The sequence below is a fragment of the Pan paniscus genome, chromosome 10 (genome assembly GCF_029289425.2).
Source record: "Pan paniscus chromosome 10, NHGRI_mPanPan1-v2.0_pri, whole genome shotgun sequence".
NCBI classification, from domain to species: Eukaryota; Metazoa; Chordata; class Mammalia; order Primates; family Hominidae; genus Pan; species Pan paniscus.
The window spans coordinates 35197134-35220624 of record NC_073259.2 but is presented as its reverse complement, the minus strand read 5'-3'; the positions used below and the strand labels follow the sequence as shown (position 1 = coordinate 35220624).

General features: G+C 38.4%; 1 long non-coding RNA gene across 1 annotated transcript; it reads left to right on the top strand.

Annotated features, from left to right (window-relative positions):
- Nucleotides 1–20: 20 nt before the first annotated feature.
- Nucleotides 21–17243, top strand: LOC134728436 (uncharacterized). Its single transcript, XR_010108818.1, has 3 exons — nt 21–126; nt 6234–6360; nt 17050–17243. It is a non-coding gene; the product is annotated as an uncharacterized LOC134728436 (long non-coding RNA).
- The last annotated feature ends 6248 nt before the right edge of the window (nt 17244–23491 follow it).

The window sequence follows — 23491 nt, the reverse complement described above, 5'->3', positions numbered from 1 at the left end:
GTGGCGGGTCCCGCCGAAGCTGAATGGCTGTGCAGGTTGATACACTGGACACTTTCGGTGAAACCTGTGTGAACAGACAACTGGAGGGTCAGATGATTTATCCTCTCCCCAGTACCTCGGCACAAGGTAAAACTTCTCGATGTTTGATGCAACCTAGAAGGGGTTGGTTACAGTAAACAAATGAAGTTACCATTTCTTATGCGGAGAAAGGAGAGGGTTGAACAGAATGTGTACAATTTTAGAAAGTCCACCTGGAATTTTGGCCTGAGATACATGCTTTATTATGGAAGAATTTTTCTGGTATTATTAAGAATTTTTATGCATGGTGACAGTTATCAATTTATTGCCTTTCAGCTCCAAATCTACCCTTCTATTACCTGTTCTGAAATAACAGACAAGACTCTTTGAAGTCTTTCCTCTGTAGTAAGCATGATGCTAAGTTTGTCAGTAGAGGGCGCTGGAGGGCCGTGGCAGGAGGAAGGAGTTTCCTTTCACGGTTCCAGTAAGTTGCAGGTTTTTTGCTTCTTGCTCTTTCTGCGTTGCTGCCAAACTGCACTGTCCCAGCCATGCACCCAGACTGTGCTGCCTGACTTCCTGCAAACTCAAGGCCCCATCTTAGCTCAGTAATCACCTCACTGTGGCCCCCCTGATTGTGGATGCCAGGTGCCTAGGCCTCCTGTAGGCCTGCCAGGAAACTGCCTGCCAAAGCCCCACTGCCTCAGTGTGCCCTCCCGCCAAGCTCCCCCTGCTTGAGGAAGTGTGCTTCTTGTTTATACATCGACTATGAACCAGGTCTGGCCCAGGCAATGCGGCCAGTGGCTCCACCATCCAGTACGCTCCAAACACATCTTCTGGAATAGGTTTAAATCCCAGCCTCAGGAAGACGGCCCCCTTGCCAAGTTATTCCTTTCTTGGGTCCCAGGGAATTCTTTGGAACAGGGGCCCTCAATACCATCTGTTAGATTTTGTAAATAAAGACTTATTGGAATACAGGCATGCACACTGATTTATAATTTGTCTCTGGCTGCTTCGATGCTGTAATGGCAGAAACAAATAGTTGCAACAGAGACCCAATTGTCCAGAAAGCATATGCTCCGTACTATCGGACTCTTTACAGAAAAAAATTTGCTGACCTCTATTTGAGAGTTGTCTTTTCTCTCTTTATAGTCACTCCATAGTTATAGTTAATCATTATTTTTTGACCAGGCGTGGTGGCTCATTCCTGTAATCTCCCAGCACTTTAGGAGGCCAAGACAGGTGGATTGCTTAAGTCCAGGAGTTCAAGACCAGCCTGGGCAATGTGATGAAACCCCATTGCTACAAAAAGTACCAAAAATTAGCCAGGCATGGTGGTGTGCAGCTGTGGTCCCAGCTACTTGGAAGGCTGATGTGGGAGGATGCCGTGGGACCTTGAGCCTGCAGTGAGCCATGATTGTGCCACTGCACTCCAACCTGGGTGACAGAGTGAGACCCTGTCTCAAAAAAAAAAAAAATTTATCATTATAACTTATATTAAAATTTCCCAGTTCAAATTACTATGTTGTTTCTGTCTCCTGGTTAGACCTCATTGATAAATGCAATATATACTGTAATCTGATAGATTACATCCCATAGAATGGTGCCATTTTAATTTGAGAAGGAAGCAGCTACTATTTTACCTCTGGCCAATAAAAATCCTCCAGGCAAGGAAATACTCTGAGTCTGGCTACTGCCCACAAAGTGGATAAGGGAAAAAAATAGAACAATCCTTTAGCATATAAGTTAATTATGTCGATAAATTATTTCACCACATCTATACTTTATTCATTTTGTTGCACTTGGAAGCAATCCAGATGCCTACCATGTGGTAAGAATTTAGTAAATGATTTTGAATGAGTGAATTAATGAGTCTATGAATGAATATAAGGAGAACTGAAAACAAACTATAGGCAGCATTTTCCTTTCAATGCAAAGAAATGACAAATAATAAAATGTAGATAAGCTCTGGGTAATTTTTTCCTCAAATATTTACTCTGATTGTATGAAAATTATGGAAAATATATAAAGAGATGTGTCTGTGAATACATTATCTTTAAGCTATATATGCAAATGAAGTGGAAAACACAAGAAAAATAATTTTCTCCTGAAACATTCTGATAATTGAATCAAGCATTGCATTTTTGGTTTGAATTAGCTGAGCTGAACTGGTGATTCATTTCACTTCGCGTGTGAGGCCACAGCCATAGAGAGGTTCATACTGGGTTCACTTCAATAAACAGCTGCGGACTGGGGTCAATTTTTATTTTATTTAGCATTATTCATTCATTCAGATTCCATATTCAGCTAATTACTTGCAGGAACAGTACTCATTAAGAAAAATAACTCATTTACATGGAAGAAGGCTACAGTTTGCCCTTTTGCTTTTATCTCCCTTCCTTCCCGTTGCATTTATTCTTTTTTCATTTTGAGTAACATAAAGCACAAAAATCAAATCAAGGCACTTTAAATTCTGATTTCTTGTTTCCCCAACATTCAAACCTTTTTATGGACAGAAATTAGCCTTTGCCAGGTAATTCAAATAAAGAGTTACATTCTATTTTAATCCTCTTTTCAAGTGAGCATTTTGCCATGTTGCTCACATCTTCCTGTCTGCTCACAGACCACTTTGCAATGGTTTGCTCTGCCTTCCCTTTAGCTGATTGCGGGGCATTCAGTGGAAAGCCTCAGATGCTGGTGATATTTTCTCTACTGTTTACAAGAGCAGAAAAGAATTTCACACTTTTTTGAGCACTGCAGCTGTTTCAGCACCTTTAAATGCCACTTATAAGCCATTCTAAACAAACCAACCTGCCTACCAGAAAACCAAAATACCTGTTAGTACTTTTTTCTCTATGAAGGATGAAGAGTTTTCTTTAATGTTCCAAATAAATTCAAGGAATGCATTTTCATTCTAGGCCTTCATACAAAGACAGAAATATAGGTAGATCAACATTAAAAAGATAAAAGTAGTTCCCATTTTTATTAGCAGTAGGAATTTGAGAGATCGAGAAAGTAGTGATTATTCTCTAATAGCAATCTTAAAGAAAAGTATGTAATGCTAGTTAGCTTGTCGTTTTGTTTAACCTGACCTCTAGGTTAGTGGTTCTCAACCTTGTTTGCAAGTTGGAATGACATGGGGAGCTTGAAAAAGAAAAAAATGGAATGCCTGTATCCACCTCCAGAGGTTGGGAATAAACTGGTCTAGGCTGTGGCTGATGTTTGGAAGTTTGAAAAGCTCCTCAAGTAATTGTAATGTACAGACAAGTTTGGGAACCAGTGCCCTGGATTGACCTTGGGTCCAAGGTCTTGTGTCATGGCTGTCCAACAGAACTTTCTGAGATTATGGAGGTAGTAACTGCAGTGAGAGCTACTACCCCTGGAACAGAAGAGACAAAGGGAAGAGAGTGGTGTTTTTGATATAAGAGCTAAGAAGAAGGTACTTAGGCAGATAGTGACGGCATGGGAATCCTCTGTAAGGTCTTCCTTTTAATGAAAAGCAGCCCCAAAATCATTTTCTTTTCTAATAAAGAGCAGCCTGTAAAATCGAGCTGCAGACATAGACAAGCAAGCTGGAAGCTTGCACAGGTGAATGCTGGCAGTTGCGCCAATACAAATATACTACCTGGGAGTAAGCATGTTCAAAATGGTGGCTCCATCTTCTCCTTTTGCCAGCCATGTGTACAGTAAAGAGCAGACAAGATGGCACCGGCCAAATGGAAAGGCCGTTTGCGTAATAAGATTAGGGTGGGGCAACCAGGCTTTCCATGCCCTATGTAAACATCACACCTGGTTAAACCAATCTGTGGGCCCTACAAATCAGACACCGCCTCCTCACTGCCTATACCATCTGCTGCGATCTGCAGCCTTTCCCTTTTGGATGCCTCTCTCTCACAAGAGAGCGGGAGCTGCTCTCCTCTCTCCCTTCTGCTATTAAAATTTCTGCTCCTTAACCCACTCCAGTGTGTGTATGTCCGTGTGGTTAATCTTCTTGGTGCGAGACGACGAACCCTGGGATTTACCCCAGACAATGATGCTGCTTCATTTTCACAACCAGGGAGCTTCTAAGAGGACTCTACAGAATTGAAAGTGACTCCTGAAAAGAGGAACTGCCCAGTTGGTGCTACTGTCACTGAGGTGGAATGCATCATTCTGGGAGTGGGGAAAGAAAATACCATCAACCAACTGTTGCTGCCGAACCATTGCTGGGAAGACTAATGGGAATAGACAAGAAAGAAGTCTTTTCCCCTCTCCTCCTGCTTTGTAGTCTCACTTTTAATGCCCTTAGTCATAGAATCTAACAAGACAGTAACTGGTCAAAAGGACACAGTTTGCAGAATCCCAACTCCAGTCAGCATCTCCAGGCCAGATACGGAAGCCAACTATGGACTGCATAGTTGACTGAAACCACAAAAATACCACAATGGTGGTATTTTAATAATAATTTTAGTAGTAGTAGCGAGATAATAATACTGTATTTTTACCATATCTTTTCTATGTTTTGATATGTTTACATACACAAATACTTACCATTGCGTTACAATTGCCTACAGTATTCAGTACAATAACAGGCTGTACAGTTTTGTAGCCTAGGAGCAATAGGCTATAATGTAGAGCCTAGGTGTGTCATAAGCTTGTAATAACAATCATTATTCCCACAGATCAACTATGTTGTTCAGTTGTTGATCTAGGTTGTGCTCACCTAACATTTCAGCCTTCTGCAGTAGTTGGATTTATCGTTCATCAAATATCTACTCCCTGTTAATGTTGGACTTGGCTGTCAGGTATGATATGGCTGATGGAATTGTAAAGCAAAAATTAAATCTAAGTCCTCCAGCTCACTGAATGGACCCTTCTCTTGGCTAAGGGGACCTGATAAAACCTGAAAAACTAGTTCAGGCCATGACAGGAAGGTGGGTAGATGATATTGGACATGCTTCATTATACCCTTCTTCCTTTGGAGTTCAGGCATACAATTGACCAGCATTAACTTTAAAATAGAAAGTCTAAGACTGGCAGAACAGACTCTTTGTAGCAATAAGATACAAACTCCAATCCCACCCAGGTATAACATCACGTGGCAGAAAATAGGCCCTAAAATGAAATCAAAGTATTGTACCCCGAAATGTGTATCTTTGACATATTTTGAAATTGTATCAATCTACTTAGAAGTTTATTTTGCCAAGGTTAAAGATCAGCTGTTCTTGTGGGGGAAATTTACATTCTGTAGAGATTCGGCTTCCTTTACTAGGTCTCTCCAGAGAGTCTGACCCTTTGATAAGAGAGATTCACTTTTCTCTGAAGTCTGCTACCTGGAGGCTTCATCTGTATGACAAGAACCTTGGCTTGCACGACTCTCCTCTTACTTTAACTCAGAGCTGATTTCACCTCTTCAGGCAGAGCTTCACCCTTTTAACCAATTGCCAATTAGGAAATCTGTAAATCTATCTATGACCTGGAAGCGCTATACCTCCCCCCGCCATCACTAGGCTATCACACCTTTCTGGCCTGAACCAATCTATAACTCACATTTATTAATTTATGTCTATGCCTAAACTTCTGTCTCCCTAAAATATTTAAAACCAAACACCAAACTAACCCAACCACCTGGGCACATGTTCTCAGGAACTCCTGAGGTCGTGTTATGGGTCATGATCTTTAACCTTGCAAAATAAACTTCTAAGTAGATTGATACTATCTCAGATACTTTATGGTTTACAGAATGTTAGTGGACACAAATAGATGCCTTAAATGTGTTTGCCAGATTTGGAGTTGCACCATGAGAGGAATATGACTGTATTACTTCATTCTTGCCTTATTATAAGTAAATACCTGAGACTGGGTGATTTATAAAGAAAACAGATTTAATTGGCTCATGGTTGTGCAGGCTGTACAGGAAGTATAATGCTGGCACCTACTTGGCTTCTGGGGAAACTTATAATCATGGCATAAGGTGAAGGGGGAGCAGGCATGCCACATGGTGAAAGCAGGAGCAAGAGAGAAGGGGGAGGTGCCAAACTTTTTTATACATTCAAATCTCACGAGAACTCACTCATCATCGTGACAGCACTAACGGGATGGTGCTAAACCATTCGTAAGAAATCTGCCCCCATGATCCAGTCACCTCCCACCAGATTCCACCTCCAACATTGGGGATTACAATTAAATATGATACTTGGGTGGGAACATGGATCCAAACCATATCAATGCCATTTCAGCCTAGGCTACAGAATGAGATGCATGTAAGAAGTCTGTGACCTGGACCAGAGCAGCCCAGCTGAACACATGCTGGATTGGAAGAACCACCTTTGACCTGAAGACTTGTGAGTGAGAATAAATGCTGTTGTAAGTCACTGAGTTTTGGTTTGTCATGCAGCATTATTGTGTAAATAGCGGGATGAATCACACCCTTAGCTTGTACCTTTGGCTCTTTAGTTGAAGATGAAAAATTTTAGGCAAACTAAAACTGCCTCAAAAAACAGCAGCATATTATCACACAAGATGAAGAATGTGTAGGAGTTCTCTGAATTGCAGCTAACATAATGTTATCTGAATAAATGTTGAATTATTTTTCTTCTTGGGCAGTAATAAGTTTGTTATTGTTGTAGGATATTTCAAAATAGTAGATAACCATAATTAGCATGTAATTTGTTGGCAACACTGTCTTTTTAGCAGTTCTAACCCATAGAAACTTAAATTCATAGTTATCAGTAATGCTTATTGTGAATGCTTTAATGTAGCAATTCTTGCATTTTTATGCATCTTGCTAATTAATGGTTTACTGTTTTCCTGGTCTTATGTATCTATAGTCTCATTTAATTTTAACAGTTATGTCTTCTAACTAAAGGAATTAAAGCCAGAAAAGGAGGTAATTATTGGACTGATCAAAGTGATCTATTCAGTTATCTTAGATTAGGTAGGGCCAAAGCCGAACTTAGAATCTAGGTAAGATTTGGAAAGGAGCGGAAGAGGGCATCCCTATTTAGGCCAAAACTATTAGAGTAGGGATTTTTGAAGGATGAGGATTGACGTCAATTGAGATTCCAGCATACCTGGAATAGAGGATTTGTTTTAGGAATTGGTAATAAATATGTTAGATTAAAAAAGCAAAAGAAAAAGAAGTTTGCACTTGATGGAGTGGGCAGTGGAGAACTTGTATAACATCATGTTAATAATGCTTTATGGAGATTTTTCTGGTGATAATATTCAATTAAAATCTTTAAAGTTTGTAAAACATGTTTAACTACCTTGTATATGTCTATTACATGCCAGACACTATGCTGGGTAGTTATATTCACATAAGTGGAGAAGTAGGCATTGTAGGGGTTAAAAAATTTAATAAGATATGGCCCCTGCTCTCAGTGGAGCAGACAGATATTTTTACAGCCATAATACAAGTTATAGTTTAATAATAAAGGTAAAAGAATTAAGAGAATATAGATGAGGGAAAATTAATTACTATTAGGAGGATCAAGGAAGTTTTATAGAAGAGGTTGTAAATGGACTGCTAGTAAATTACTCATAATGGACAAAAAAGAAGGCAGAATCAAAAGTGATGTCAAAACTTTTAGTCCAGGAAACAAATAATGGTTTTGTCATGGCCAGAAATAGAAACCTGGAAATTATGATAATATTAACAACAATTTTGCATCAATTTCATAATTGATGTGTGTTGTGATGAGTCCACTTAAATTTTCTGATTCAATTCTAAGTGCTTTCCAAGGCATGGTTTAAAGCATTAGAGCATGTTTTTATTTAACAGTTAGCCTCATTGACTCAGGGTGTTTAACACAGTTAGGCTTGGCATTTAAATGAGTAAGACATGAGAAAATATATCCCCATTTGGTTCTTCTTGTACATAAAGAGTGTTTTCAACAAACGTGACTAACAATGGTCTTTGCTAAAAATATATTACCTTATGTAGGCTATCTATAGTATCTTATCTATTAGAAAGTTTTGGGGATGGGATAGAAACCCCAAAAAGTTTAAAAATAATCAAGATATATACAGACACATAGACATATAAGAAGAAGAATCTCATAGTGTAGTACAATAGAATTTTAGCAAACATGGGCTTTGGTCTAAGGAAAGAAAAGTTTAAGCCAACATCATGAAGTCTTGGAAAATGTGTACAAAGACATTGCCAGTAACATTACATTCCAATCAGTAACACATGCTTTTCTTGAGGTTAAAATTACTCTTTTAAATAAGTCAGCAAAGTCAGTAAATTTCTGCAGATGCTATCATAAGTTCCTTATTATGCTATAAGTGAGACTCTCCTTTCCCATATAAGATGAAAACTGCTCTGGCCTGGTTGACTCTAACATGTTACTTCAGTAAATTGGGTAAGGCCACTTTTATCTCTCAGAACCTGTTTCCTCATCTGAGGAATGAGAAGGTAGGACTTGATTCCTCCTCCCTTTTCCCTAGTCTTCCTCTCTCTCTCTCTCCCTCCTTCCCTCCAAAAGGAACCTCCTTTTGGGACTTCCTTTGTGTCCTAGTTTAGATTCTTATATATTTTACCCAGAGTACTATAATCCCTAGCAAGTCTCTTTACTGCCAATATTGTCTTCCTCAAAGCTATTCTCAAAAAAATGACCTGAATAATGAATCTAAAACCCCAATGTGACTATGTTTTTTTCTTAGTTGGCTACAGGTGATTCTACCTGATGTAGCTCCTGTTGTTTTTGCCATAGCTTCATTGCGGGCTACTTTCCCCGACTCTCTCATCACCTGGTTACTGCTGTCCTCTCTGAATGTAGTGAGTGCCCTCTATGACTTTGTGTATGGGCAAACTCCTGTTCATCCTTCAAACTCTTATCAAATGTCCTTTCCTCTGTGATACCTTCAAGAAGAGTAAATTCTTTCCTTCTCTTTTGTCATTATACTTGGTTTTTGCTTCTACGGTGGCACTTATTCCATTGTATTACACTTAAATTTCTGTATGTCTGACTCTTTACGCCCTGGGCACAGTGCCTTGCACATAATGGGTAGTCAATAAATACATATTGATTTGTGAGCATTTTGGTGATTTTTATTGGAGACTAAACTGCATAAGTGTTTTCAATTTTCAACTTCTTTTTGATAAATCTATAAATCACTGAAAATTAAGGGAGCAGGAAAATGTGACTTTAATATTTCTTAATACTAAAAAATATATCTGAGATGCGATTATTGATCAATTTCAGTATTTTAGAAACTAAATAAAACAGTAAAATTTGTGATCACTCTAAAGTATGAAGACATGTTTGGGCTTCTTCTAAGTGTAATGAAAGCATCGGGTGATTGTTCATATTATGGATTCCTGAGCTATTTCTTTACCAACTGCCCAAAAGGCAACACATCTGTTTCCTGAGTCCTGGATAAAATTCTTTACCTACATGTAGCCCAACTTCATGTTATGACTTCTGATATGCACTTGGAAAGCCTGTGTGACACATTTTCCTATGAATTTGGCTGCAGAATTCATTTGAGCCAACTTGACCCTTTTGCCTTACAAAAACACTGGAAATTCCAGGATCTAATTGGCACAAGAGTTATTTTTCCAGAAAGGAAGCCAGGTTCAGAGCAGTCACCAGTTATGTTCCCTTAGCTAGAATTTTCTTTCTTGTTTTCTAATAGCGTCTCTTTAAACAATATCGGGGAATGGAGCAGAAAAAATTTATTTGAGGAGCAGTTAAACTATGATTTGGAGAAATACATAGAAAATGTTATCTTCACAATTTTACTACCTAATTTTTTGTGTGTGTGTACCTATAACAGTTTTACTAAAACTTTACTTTTTAAATGCAGAGTGTTGCCTATTGCTTGTTTTAAGTATAAATATCTTAACGAAAACCCTTAAATCATATTTAGGTGTCAAAAGAATTATCTTTTGGAAAGAATAATATAAAAATATTTTATTTTATTTTATTAATATTAAAACATTTTCAAAAATTAAACATAGGTTGAGGTTGAAATTTGAAATTGAGACAACTAGTAAAAGATAAGCAAGGTTAACAATTTTACTTGCAACTTAGAGTGAACAGGCTTTTTATCCTGGTGAGTAATTACTTGTTAGTGACTTTTATATGAACAGATATAATAAAATGGTACAAACTTAAACTATTCTATAGTAGATAAAGAAGGTAATGGATGGTGAGAAAAATAAATCCATTATATGTAAAATGTATTGTAACGAACTTGGAAGGGAAAAAAAAGATGCTACCTGTATTAGTCTGTTTTCATGCTGCTGATAAGGACATACCCAAGACTAGGCAATTTACAAAAGAAAGAAGTTTAATTGGACTTACAGTTCCACGTGGCTGGGGAAGACTCACAATCATGGTGGAAGGCAAGGAGGAGCAAGTCACATCTTATGTGGATGGCAGCAGGCAAAAAGAGCTTGTGCAGGGCAACTCCCATTTTTAAAACCATCAGATCTCATGAGACCCATTCACTATCATAAGAATAGCACAGAAAAGATCCACTCCCATAATTCAATCATCTCCCACTGGGTCCCTCCCACAACACGTGGGAAATATGGGAGCTACAAGATGAGATTTGGGTGGGGACACAGAGCCAAACCACATCATTTCACCCCGGCCCCTCCCAAATCTCTTATCTTCACATTTCACAACCAATCATGCTTTCCCAACAGTTCCCTGAAGTCTCAGTCCATTTCAGCATTAACCCAAGAGTCCAAATCCAAAGTCTCATCTGAGACAAGGCAAGCCCCTTCTGCCTATGAGCCTGTAAAATCAAAAGCAAATTAATTACTTTCTAGATACAATGGGGGTACAGGAATTGGGTAAATACAGCCATTACAAATGGGAAAAATCGGCCAAAACACAGGGATGACAGGCCCCATGCAAGTCCGAAATCCAGGAGGGCAGTCAAGTCTTAAAGCTTCAACATGATCTCCTTTGACTCCATGTCTCGCATCTGGGTCACACCGATGCAATAGGTGGGTTCCCATGGTCTTGGGCAGCTCCACCCCTGTGACTCTTCAGGGTACAGTCTCCCTCCCAGCTGCTTTCATGGGCTGGCATTGAGTGTCTGTGGCTTTTTCAGGTACAGGGTGCAAGCTTTTGGTTGATCTACCATTTTGGGGTCTGAGGGACAGTGGCCCTCTTCTCACAGCTCCACTAGGAGGTGCCCCAGTAGAGACTCTATGTGGGGGCTCTGACCACACATTTCCCTTATGCACTGTCCTAGCAGAGGTTCTCCATGAGGGCCATGCTCCTGCAGCAAACTTCTGCCTGGACATTCAGGTGTTTCAATACATCTTCTAAAATCTAGGCGGAGGTTCCTAAACCTCAATTCTTGACTTCTGTGTACCCACAAGGTAAATACCACAAGGAAACTGCTAAAGGTTGGGGCTTGCATCCTCTGAAGCCATGGTCTGAGCTGTACCTTGGCCCCTTTTAGTCATGGCAGGTGTGGCTGGGACGCAGGGCACCAAGTCTCTAGATTGCACACAACACGGGGACCCTGGGCCTGGCCCACAAAACTACATTTTCCTCCTAGGTCTTCGGGCCTGTGATGGGAGGGGCTGTCGTGAAGACCTCTGACATGCCCTGGAGACATTTTCCTCATGGTAATGGGGATTAACTTTTGGTTCCTAATAACTTATGCAAATTTCCACAGCCAGCTTGAATTTCTCCTCAGAAAATGGGATTTTCTTTTCTATTGCATTGTCAGGCTGCAATTTTTTTGAACTTTTGTGCTCTGCTTCCCTTCTAAAACTGAATGCCCTTAACAGCACCCAAGTAACCTCTTGAATGCTTTGCTGCCTTGGAATTTTGTCTGCCAGACACCCTAAACCATCTCCCTCAAGTTCAAAGTTCCACAAATCTCTAGGGCAGTGGCAAAATGCTGCCAGTCTCTTTCCTATAACATAACAAGAGTCACCTTTGCTCCAGTTCTGAACAAATTCCTCATTTCTATCTTTCAGATTTCACCACCTCAGTGTGGACCTTATTGTTTATATCACTATCAGCATTTTGGTCAAAGCCATTTAACAAGTCTTTAGGAAGTTCCAAACTTTCCCACATTTTCTTGCCTTCTTCCGAGCCCTCCAAACTGTACCAACCTCTGCCTGTTACCCAGTTCCAATGTCGCTTCCGCATTTTCTGGTATCTTTTCAGCAGCACCCCACTCTACTGGTAGCAATTTACTGTATTAGCTCATTTTCATGCTGCTGATAAAGAGATACCCAAGACTGAGCAATTTAAAAAAGAAAGAGGTTTAATTGAACTTACAGTTCCACATGGCTAGGGAAGCCTCACGACCATGGTGGAAGGCAAGGAGGAACAAGTCACATCTTATGTGGATAACAGCAGGCAAAGAGAGAGAGAGCTTGTGCAGGGCAACTCCTGTTTATAAAACCATCAGATCTTGTGATTCCCACTCAGTATCACAAGAAAGACCCACCCCCATAATTCGATCATATGTTACTGGGTCCCTCCTACAACATGTGGGAATTATGGGAGCTACAAGATTAGATTTGGGTGGGGACACAGAGCCAAACCATATCACTATCTAAAGAGTTGGGGCATCATCATCAAATAGAATGACTTTTAAATGAATATTTATGTATTATAAGGTAATGTGGGGAAGAATTTGGTTAGAATTCAATCCTTGAAGCGTGGCTGACATCTATGTTCATTTTTGCTTAAGGGTTCATCTATGACATGGGGTGGGCAGAACTTAAGCAGAAAGCCATAGTCTTACTAGTTTTCGGTATTAGAGGATAGAGTTTGGGGCTTTCAGAGTGGTTGAGAATTGAGGAGAACATTCTTAAAAGGATGAATTCAAAAGCAGAGAATCCCTAAATTGTCATATAAACTGCCACTGAACTACATATGCACCAGGGGGACTCCAAGAAACTTATCAGAAAGAAAAAGCTAGATGGCTGAAAATGATGAACAGAGATTTTAGCTGCTGCTAAATCAGAGTATCTAAGAATAATAAAAATAGTTGACCACACAAAATAGTTTTGGAGAAATTGCAACTTTAATACACATCTGGTGAGAATACAAAATAGTAAACTACTTTGAAAAGTGTTAAACATCCATCTGCCATATGGCACAGCCATTTCATTCTTAGGTATTTGCCAAACCAAAATGAAGCCTATGTTTACATGAAGACTGCATGTGGATGCTCATAGAACCTTTATTTGTAACAGCTACAAAATGGAAACAACCTAAATATTCGACATGGGAATGAATAAACATATTGTGGTATACCCATACAATGGAGTACATTTTACTCAGCAGTAAAAATGAGCAAACGGTTAATACACTCAATAACACTGATGAATCTCAAAGTTGCTATTTTGAGTGAAAGATGCAGGCAATAAAACAGAGTATACTATATTAGTGAATGTACATATCATTCAATGAATTTCAAATTAATCGACAGTAACAGGAAGTAAATCATTGGTTGTCTGGTGAGAGAAAGCAGGTAGAGGCAGAAGGAAGGGGCTACGAAGGGCAAGAGGACACTTGGGGGATGATGGAAATATTTTTTATATTGTGTGGCAATAGCTTCATGGGTGAATACATATGCTAAAACTTATCATCAAATTATATACTCTAAATTATGTGAGGTCTGTTGTTCTTCAATTATACCTCAATAACTGCATTAGTCTGTTTTCACACTGCTATAAAGAACTACCTGAGACTGGGTAATTTATAAAATAAAGAGGTTTAATTGACTCACAGTTCCACAGGGCTGGGGAGGCCTCAGGAAACTTACAACCATGGTGGAAGGTGAAGGGAAAGCAAGGCACATCTTACATGGCAGCAGAAGAGAGAGTGAGTGAAGGGGGAAGTGCCACACTTTTAAACCATCAGATTTTATGAGAACCCACTACCATGAGAACAGCACAGGGGAAATCTGCCCCCATGATCCAATCACCTCCTACCAGGTCCCTCCCCTGACACAAAGGGATTACAATTCGATATGAGATTTGGGAGGAGACACACAGCCAAACCGTATCAATAACCTTTTAATATTTTATATTCTCTGTTAAAACACAAGCTACTTGCTTTGCTTACTCTTTTCTCACAGCAACACTTAATTGTCCTTGAGGACTCAAAATGCAGTGTGGTGACTGATCATCTTGGACCATGTTAGGCACTACCTTGAACTGTTCCTCAGGGAGCAGTTACTTCCCTCTTTCCATTGTTCTGAAGACAGATATACTAACCTATATGAAATGTTCTCACCAAACTTATAAATGACCAAAAGTTGAAAGTGTGAAATGGTGACACATAAAATGAATCTAAGAGATACTTTAATTTGAATTATTGATTATCTTACTTTTAACCTTCATATATTAACTGCCAATATTAAAATGAAATTCCTATCTCATGTATGCTAAATACAAGTTCAGACTACCCTCATGCATTTAAAGGATATTCTTCCAACACCAGAATCTTTAAATGATCATCTTTCAACAATGAATCCTTCCATATGGATAATGTGTTTCTTTTGCAAACAATTTGTTTTTTGTCTAGAATCAGCCAGCATCCATTGTGACTTAAGGAACATTGTGTTTCAGTCTTAACTAACTTCATGAATTTACATAACAGTAATTAAGAGAGGTAGACATTGCAGTCTTTATTTTTTTAATAAAATTATAAAAAAACAGATAAATGCTTTCCATAGAGAGGCAATATTAGAATTCATATTAAAACTCAAGAATCCTTAAATGATCAGACGATTAATAACACTCTGTCTTTATGAAAAAGAAATGGTTTCATAGATGGAACCAGGGACCAGTGCATCAATTTAATGGTGCAAAAATTCTACCAACTTTACAGAAATTATGCATAAGAACTTGGTCTGCATTGTCAGTTAAGATAGCTCTTATATTTTGTATGATATTTATTTGCTTAGTTTGCTTAAAGCATTTTTACATACTTACGTAACTTAATCCTAACAAATTATCCACAAAAGGTGGAGTGAGAAACATCATGATAAAATTTTTATAGTCAGGAAAATAAAGCTGCAAAATGCATATTGAAACTTGTAACATATTTAGTAGCAATGTTTCTGCTCTGGTAACCTCCACACCACCGGATTTCATTTTTCCAAGCATTCTTAACTTTATTTTGGAAAAAATATTGACATATATTGTTAGCATTAAGAAGCAAGTACTTAGAAGCAATTATTACTATAACCTCTACCCATGTGCTACTTATCTCTAAAGAACTTGGAGCTATTAAAAAAAAAGTTTTTTTTTTTTCTCATAATTGCCTTGTAAAGTAGGTTAAATAAAGGTGTGGACAAAAGTTATCTGAAAAAGAACTTGGAGGAAAGACTTTATTCTGGTGAACAGTTTGCAAATTAGGAAGACCACAGCCTTCTGTGTAAAAGGAAGGTGTTTCTAGGGAACAAAGAGAGGGTTCAGATTTTTTTTTTTTTTTTTTTTTTTGAGACGGAGTCTCGCTCTGTCCCCCAGGCTGGAGTGCAGTGGTGCAATCTGGGCTCACTGTAAGCTCCGCCTCCCGGGTTCATGCCATTCGCCTGCCTCAACCTCCCGAGTAGCTGGGACTACAGGTGCCCGCCAGCATGCCCCGCTAATTTTTTTGTATTTTTTTAGTACAGACTGTGTTTCACCATGTTAGCCAGGGTGGTCTCGATCTCCTGACCTCGTGATCCACCTGCCTTGGCCTCCCAAAGTGCTGGGATTACAGGCATGAGCCACCATGCCCGGCCGGAGAGTTCAGATCTTATAGCAAAAGTTTCTACCCAGGTTTCCAGTGAGATCTGTTTATGCAAATGAAAGATTGACACTTGTTTAGTTCTGATTGGTCAATAAGCTGAGATCTGATTGGTTGAGGCAGTTAAGCTGTGATTGATTGGTTGGTTCAGGTGAGCACTGAAAAGTCTCAAAGTTAAAAACGTACAGTTTTCCAGGGTTTTTGGGCAACTCAAAGAATATGTGTAACCTCTACTCACCAAATGGCCACTTGGCTCTATTTTAAATTTAGGCCCAGTTAGCTACTTGGGATCCATCATGAAGGACTGGCTCTTTCAGGTTCACATTTGTTCACCAAGTGATGAACCTCATTTTTGAGTGTGGAGATTGGAACTTAGGGAAGTGATTTGTAACTTTGCTCCAGCTTGAGACTTGGCTTGGAAATAACCTCCAAGGCCTGGAATACCAGCATTGACAGCCTTACCTGGGTGCACCTCAGGAGTCTGCTCAAAGAGGTGAGGCTATTAGGTGGTGAACTGCTGATGAGAACCCCGTGCTAACAAGACAGAGGTGATGCATACAATCCCTTTAGACACCAGTTAGCTCAGCCCTGGTCTCTAATTTAGTCAAATCCAAATAAGTATTTTTACATGTATATTTTTCTAATTAGCTCTCACTCTTTTAGCTGAAGTCCAGAGATAAAAGACACATGCTTAAGATTTCTTCTACCTTAGTAAAACTAGGTCTAGTATTTTACCAGCACCTGGAGAAGAGATCTGTACAGAATTAAAAAAAGAAATACCTGACAAAGTAAAACTGATATCAAGATGGGCAGGGTGTTACATTAATCTGGGGTGGAAGGCATGTTTGACAGGAGTAAATATTAAAGAAAGAAGTTAATATGTCATATTTTTAAATTATTTTATTTGAATTTTTATTAAAGTGCTTTCTATATTTTTAAGGTTTGAGCAGTATGGAGGAGAAAGGTACATATATATAGATATATATGTAATTTTTCTATGAATATTTTTAAAGAACTATCACTAAGTTCATATGTCTTGCATGTATTGGGAAAATGGGTAGTTGTAGAGGGTAGGTGGCTTGCTGTGGCCTAATTTGATATTGCAGATATAACCTTGTAAGTTTAGATTTACTAAAATTAAGAAAGTTTAAAATGTAAGGACAGGCACAGGAAAAATCAATGTGATTCTTATATTTATTATGAACAATTAGATATTTATGTAAACTAAAATAGTATCTCTAGATTATTTTTGGAGAAAGTCCTGCCACTCCCATGCTTTAAAGACCATTTTTTTATTAATTAAATAAATTATTTCTTGCAGTGAGAAAGGAGTTTGGAGACAGAAAGACGGAAGAGTTGATATTCCGCTCACAGATGTCAATTTTCAAAGAAATTTCTGCCCATTATGGATGCACCACAAATACTAAAGTCTATGCAATATATATTTTGAAAAGAATTTTTTTCGTGAAACTGTAATTTTCGTTCATAAGAATATATTTCCTGACTTAGCATTTTATTGACTAGATTAAAATTTTGTTCCCCAAAGTAAGTGTGTGTGTGTGTGTGTGTGTGTGTGCATTCCTGAGGATTATTCTAAGGCTGAACTCCTTCATAGAAATGGAATTTTTCTCTCTATGCTCACATTTTAAAACAGCTCACACAAGCCAGGCAGAGACTGCCAACCCCTTGGTTTCTAATTCTTTGTGCTAGTTCTATTAGAGGGGGCAAGTGTAATCTGACAATGGGAAACAATACACCCTTTCTCATATTCTTTATCAACATACATAAACTGGAAGAAAGAAAAAGAAAGAGAGGGGTACAGAGGGAGGAAATGAGGAAGAAGAAAGATAGGAGGGGAAGTAGGAAGAGAGGAGAAGGGGACTGTAGTGGGGGAAAGAGAGGAGAGACAGAATCTTTCCACTAAAGTTAGCATCTGAGAGAGAGGCCCACGGAATTGATTTTTTTTTTTAATCCCTTTGGCAAACCAGCATTTGGTCTTTGCTTTGGTTATCCTGAGATAGTGCTTTGTTTACCTGAGCTAGCTGGCCATCTCAGCTGTGACAATTTAAAATTAGGACACTATTTATAATTCAAGCTATGTGTAAACAAAAAAAACACAATACGACCAATGAAGGAGGTTTGTTTGTTTGTTTTTTTAAAAGGTAGGGGCATTTTGTAAATCAGACCGAGATAGCTTTCTTGAATAAAATGACATTTTTAGTTATTTCTTTGTCTTGAACTTTCTCCTGAGACACCTTCTGGCTCACTAGTCACGAGGAACTGAAGAGGAACTGAAGGAATTCTAAACATCCCCAAAGCCTCTAGTGATTCTCCAGATGTGTCTTTTCAAGAGGCTGGCGACTTGTAGGGAGGGTGGATATACCTTAATTATTCAGTCACTTTTAACGTTTTACCTAAACTATTTGTCAAATAAGTAGTTTTTGCATTGCTTTAACTGTATACAGCCATCATTTGATTATACATTCTATCAAAGATTGATTGCCTGATTTCAGGTTTAATTTTAAGATTTAAATGACTGACTCCTTAGCTTGCTCAGTTGTATTCTTTGGCTCTGATTACTTACTCCATAGAACACTGCTTACCTTTAAATAAAATGTATTAAACTCCTTTGTTTTCAGAATCTCTAATATTTATGCCTATTGGGGATTCATACCCTAATAACTTGGGCTACTAGTCTGTCATAAAATATACACTCCAGCCATATTAAATATGGTAGACTTGCCCTAAAAGTCAGATTTATACCTTCAATATACCATGGAATTTGTAATACAAATAAATTCCTTTTTTTATATTGGTTTTAAAATAAGAAATTGTAGTCTCTTGAGTTCTAGAGTTTCTGTAAGAACAACAGAAGGAATGCTCAGCTAATGTTTAGTACCCATATGCTTCATTAAAGTGACCAGATGTCCTGCATTTGTCAAGGGAAGAGGGGAATTGTTTTCTTCTCTCTCAAATATTTCCTTCAAAAAGTCTATCACGGATACATTTTGTGCCTTCACTGCCCTTTTTAAATAATTATTATTCATGCCTTACTATAAGAACATTACAACTGGTAACAAACTGCTTTTAAACTTGGGGTTTCAGATTTTCTAAAGCCAAAAATTTATTGTGTTTGTTGTTTTTTTTTGTAGTTCTGTAGTTTAGTATTACAAAAATTTATATCAGAATTCTCATCCTGCCTACATAGTCCTAAAACTAAATTTATAATGTAAAGCAGGCATGATCCTGTTTATTTTTTTAAACGCTGAGTTCCAACACACATTTTAAATCTCAGTAAAATGTGGCTTCTTTTCTCAGTAAATACTGTCAGGAAAAATTGTCCAAACCTTGGAAATGGAAGAAGAGATTATGGAGCATCCTTTAAATGAAGTGCTATGTTTTGTCTGTTGAATTTTTTAAGGTTTATCAGATTCTGAAGAGGTGTGCTCCTTTGAGTGACTTCCTATTGACAAGGTTAAATGTCTCAAACCTTTTAGTCTCAGGACCCCTTTACACTCTCAAAACTTTTTGAGGGTCCTAAAGACTTTTGTTTATGTGCATTTTATCTATTGATATTTACCATACTATAAATTAATGCTAAGCAATTAAAATATTATACATATATGTGTTAATTTATTTTAAATAACAATAATATTTCCATTGCCTATTAGCATGGGACACTGGCTTATTTTTATAAAAAATAATTTTTATTTCGAAATAAAATTTTCAGGTGAAGAGTGATGTTATCTTAACAATTTTGCAAGTTTCTTTAACATCTGGCTTGATAGAAGGTAGTGGATTATCGTGTCTACTTCAGCCTTCAATTGGTTGCACTCTGTTATTTTGGTGGAAGTATATATAAAATGTCTGGTACCACACAGTTATGTATGGAGTTGGAAAAAGGGGGAATATTTTAACACCCCTTTCCTATAATTTTGGATGTTTTTCTTTGATATTACACCAAAAGTTGGCAAGTGGTAGTTTCTTAAAGGTTAGTTGCAATGGGGAATCTGAAGCCATATTGATAAGCTTTAAAACTATTCCTTTTGAATCTGTTGGCTTATCTTGCACATTAAATGGGCCATTTATCTATGTCAAATTATGTAACATTATTTAATGGTCATATAGAAATTATTGGTTTATGGATATATGCAGATTTTCTAAATGTTGACATGTTTGATTGCCCAATATTAAAATATCAAATCTGTCTATATTACAACCAATTCCATTAGACATTTTTGCAGATTAGATGTTCTAAAGGAAAGGTTCATTTATTGTTGTTTGGAGAATAACGTTAAAATGCTCATGACATTAGACCCAGGGATCTTATTGAAATATATTTTCTTAAAGAGATAATTGCACAAGTGTATTAGTCCATTCTTAAACTGCCATAAAGAACTACATGACACTGGGTAATTTATAAAGAAAAGAAGCTTAATCAGCTCATGGTTCCATGGGCTATACAGGCTTCTGTTTCTGGAGAGGCCTCAGGAAACTTACAATCATGGCAGAAGGTGAAGCACATCTTCACATGGCTGGCAAGAGAGAGCGAGCAAAGGGGGAAGTGCTACACACTTTTAAACAACCAGATCTCATGAAAACTCACTCACTGTGACAAAAACAGCAAGGGGGGAAGTCCACCCACATGATCCAATCACCTCCTACCAGGCCCGTCCTCCAACATTGAGAATTATAAATTGACATGAGATTTGGGTGGGGACACAGAGTCAAGCCATATCATTCTGTCCCTGGCCTGTCCCAAATCTTATGTTCTTCTCACATTTCAAAACACAATTATGCTTTCCCAGTTATCCCCCAAAGTCTTAACTCACTCCAGCATTAACTCAAAAGTCCAAGTCCAACATCTCCTCTGAGACAAGGCAAGTCCCTTCTGCCTATAAGCCTGTAAAATAAAAATCAAGACATCCGAGACACAATGGGGGTACAAGCATTGGGTAATTGTTCCTATTCCAAAAGGGAAAAATTGGCCAAAACAGAGGGGATACAGGCCCCATGAAAGTCTGAAACCCAGGAGGGCAGTCATTAAATCTCAAAGTGCCAAAATAATTTCTTTTGACTCCATGTCTCATGTCCAGGTCACACTGATGCAAGGGCATTGGGGATAGGGTCCCAAGGTCTTGGGCAGCTCCACCCCTGTGGCTCTGCAGGGTACAGCCCTTGTGGCTGCTTTCTCAGGCTGGCATTGTGTGCCTGCAGCTTTTCTAGGCTCACTGTGCAAGCTGTTGGTGGATCTACCATTCTGGGTCTGAAGGACAATGTCCCTTTTCTCACAGCTCCACTAGGCAATGACCCAGTGGAGACTCTGTGTGGGGGCTCAAACCCCACATATCCCCTCCACACTGCCCCTAGTAGAGGTTCTCCATTTGGGGTTTACCCCTGCAGCAGACTTTTGTATGGACATCCAGGCATTTCTGTACATCCTCTGAAATCTAGGTGAAGGCTCCCTAAGCTCAACTCCTGTCTTCTGGGCACCTGAAGGCCTAACACCACGTGGAAGCTGCCAAGGCTTGGGGCTTGCACACTATGAAGCAACAGCCCAAGTTGTACCTTGGCCCCTTTTAACCAAGGCTGGAGTGGGAGCAGCTGGGAGGCAGGGTGCTGTGTACTGAGGTTGCACAGAACAGCGGGGCCCTGGGCCTGGCCCAGGAAACCAGTTTTCCCTCCTAGGCCTCCAGGCCTGTGATGGGAGAGGCTGCCACAAAGATCTCTGAAATGCCTTGGAGGCATTGTCCCTTTTGTCTTGACTATTAACATTTGGCTTATCTTTACTTTTGCAAATGTCTTTAGCTGGCTTGATTTCCTCCCCTAAAAATGTTTTGGTTTTTTCTACTACATAGTCAGGCTGCAAATTTTCCAAACTTTTATGCTCTGCTTCCCTTTTAAATATAAGTTCCAATTTCAGGTTATTTCTTTGTTTATGCAGATGAATGTAGACTTTTAAAAGCAGCCTTGACACATCATTCTAAGCATTTGTTGCTTAGCAATTTCTTCTATTAGATACCCTAAATCATTTCTCTCAAGTTCAAAGTTCTACAAATTGCTAGAGCATGGGCACAATGCTGCCAGTCTGTTTACTAAGGCATAGCAGGAGTGACCTTTACTCCAGTTCTGAACAAGTTCCTCATCTCCATCTGAGACATCCTCAGCCAAACATCTCTGTCTATGTCACTATCAGCATTTTGGTCACAACAATTTAACAAGTCTCTAGGAAATTCCAAACTTTCCCTCATCTTTCAGTCTTTTTCTGAGCCCTCCAACCTCTGCCCATTAACCAGTTCCAAAGTTGCTTCCACATTGCCAGATATCTTTATGACAATACTCCACTTCCCCGGTACTGATTTTCTGTATTAGTTCATTCTTGCACTGCTGTAAAGAACTACCGGACACTGGGTAATTTATAAAGAAAAGAGGTTTAATTGGCTCACAGTTCTATGGCCTGTACAGGCTTCTGCTTCTGGAGGGCCTCGGGAAATTTACAATCATGGCAGAAGGTGAAGGGGAAGCAAGCACATCTTCACACGGGCTGCAAGAGTCAGAGAGCAAAGTCGGGAGTGCTACACACTTTTAAACAATCAGATCTCATGAGAATTCACTATCATAAGAACAGCAAGAAGGAAGTCCACCCCCATGATTCAGTCACCTCCAACCAGGCCCCTCCTCCAACACTGAGGAATATAATTTGACATGAGATTTGGATGGGAACACAGAGCCAAACCACATCAACAAGTATGTAAAAAGTGTGTGAAATATAAACACAAAGTTATTTTTATAATTGAGAAATATTGGAAATTACCTAGATTTCCCATAGTAGATAACTGATTAAGTGTAGAGATATAGAAAGCAGAGATTATTTTACACATTAAAATACTTTGTGTGTGTGTATATATATATATATGTACGTGTGTATTTAGTGGCATGAAAAAATATATGCTTCTTGTAGAGTGAAAAATTTTGTTATAAAGTAGCATTATAGTATGATCACAAAGAATTTCTGTGTATGCATATTAGGATAGATAATAGACAGATAGATAGATAATGTTTTAGATAAAGTTTTGAAGAAGATTTGCCACAGTGATAATCACAAACATCTCTGAGTTGACATATTTAGGAGATTTTGTTTTTCCTTGTAAGAATTTGATTGTTTAATTTTTTTTTTTAGAGAAACATGTATATTTTACAGCCAGGAAAAATAATAAACCATTAGCTTTTTGGAAATGAAAGTCAGTTTTATTTCTAAAATTAGGTAAAATACATGTGTTTTATTTTGATAGCTAAAGTTGGCAAGATTTCAAGGCAGTGTGTAGCTTATGTGCTACTTTCTGCTAGTGCAATCTACCTGACAAATAGTTTGGGTTAAAAGCCTTAAAATTTTCATTCTTGATAATTTATCTAGTTTACTTCTACTAATTATTCATATAGGCATACTCAGTGATATATTCAAAGTTTTGTATAAAATGCAAATGTCAAACAGTAGAAAATAATTCAAATATATTATAGTGTGTCATTTGGTGGAATACCTTGTAGACATTATTGTAGATCACTCATAGATTTTTGCCTGATCATCTATAGTTGCATGCTGCTGTGATTTGAGAAAGGAACGAAGTAGAAAGTTGAGAAATGGGGGTCATAAGCCATTTTCCCTCTTTGTTAGGTTCTGTGGGATTTCTTTCTTCTCCATTCCTTCCTTTACTTGTCCCACTTTGATTTCAAGTCTCCACTTATTCTTTGGCCACTATCTTGAT